General features: G+C 49.3%; 1 non-coding gene across 1 annotated transcript; it reads left to right on the forward strand.

Annotated features, from left to right (window-relative positions):
• The first annotated feature begins 587 nt into the window (after positions 1-587).
• LOC118977870 (U6 spliceosomal RNA) lies at positions 588-693 on the forward strand. The gene has a single exon (XR_005064626.1). It is a non-coding gene; the product is annotated as a U6 spliceosomal RNA (small nuclear RNA).
• Positions 694-1,134: the final 441 nt, after the last annotated feature.

A 1,134-nucleotide genomic window follows, 5' to 3' on the forward strand; every position in this document is an offset into this window, starting at 1 on the left:
CGTGGGCTTTAAGTGCCCATGTGTGTGCCCATGTGTGATGATGTTCCTTATTCTTGAGCTATTATCCACCTGTGTTTCCTGATCTCTTCACACCCTCCACAGAGAGGATGAACCTCATGTGCGCCTAGAGCTTGCAGCAGAATCTCATCCATTTAAGGTCACTTTTAAAGCTGGTTGACACCACAATACCCTCCTTGTCCTAATATCACCTGACCTCCTGCAGGGGGAAGAAACAAAGCAACTTGCCCGAAATGTCCTGTAGAAACAATTACTTGGCCACCAACCCCAGAACGTGGGCACCGCTTCCCTGAGGGCAGTGAGGACGGGGCAGTTTGGGTGGAGCAGGGATTTCTCCAGGCCCGGGCTGGTCTTGGTATGTCAGAGCAGAGCTGGAGTAGGACTCTCGGGAAAACATTTTCTCCAAAGTACCAATCTCCGGGCTTCTGCACTTATTTAGATACACAAGCTGTTCGTAGACCAGGCAACCATTCACTGGGAGGGAGGTGGGTCAGAATCTGCCACGGATGCTGCCCTCCAAACTCTCTTTCCGCCACCGTCTCCCCACCATGCCTAAAAGGCTCAACCAAGTGCTCACTTCAGCAGCACATACGCTACAATTGGAACCATACAGAGACGATAAGCATGGCCCCGCGCAAGGATGGCACCCAAATTCCTGAAGCGTTCCATATTAAAAAAAAAGTCCAGCCAAGACCTGGCTCCACCCTCCTCTCTCCTCCAGCAACTCATCAACAAATTACATTAAATTACATTGTTAAATTATACACACACTAGTCGATCCTTTGCAGGAGGCTACAACAACAGTGAAATTTTATTTCCTTATTTATCAGATGACGGAGCAGGGCAAGGCGTGGCCTTGGGCCGAGCGCTGTTCTGATGGACTGGGAATGAGGTCTCTCACAGCTGTTGTGTGCGATGATGTTCCTTATCCTTGGGCTGTTATCCACTTGTGTTTCATGATGTCCTCCCATCTGCAACAGAGAGGGTTTGTGTGGTGAAAACTCTCATAATTGCTTGCTGAGAACCCAGCTGGTGCTGAGTGATGGGTCAGGTTCTAGGCTAAAAGACTGATGTCAGACTGACAGGTGACACGTTAACATTCTGCACCTATGCTTA

The sequence above is a fragment of the Sturnira hondurensis genome, unplaced genomic scaffold (genome assembly GCF_014824575.4).
Source record: "Sturnira hondurensis isolate 20B ecotype Veracruz unplaced genomic scaffold, ASM1482457v3 Scaffold0021555, whole genome shotgun sequence".
Lineage (NCBI taxonomy): Eukaryota > Metazoa > Chordata > Mammalia > Chiroptera > Phyllostomidae > Sturnira > Sturnira hondurensis.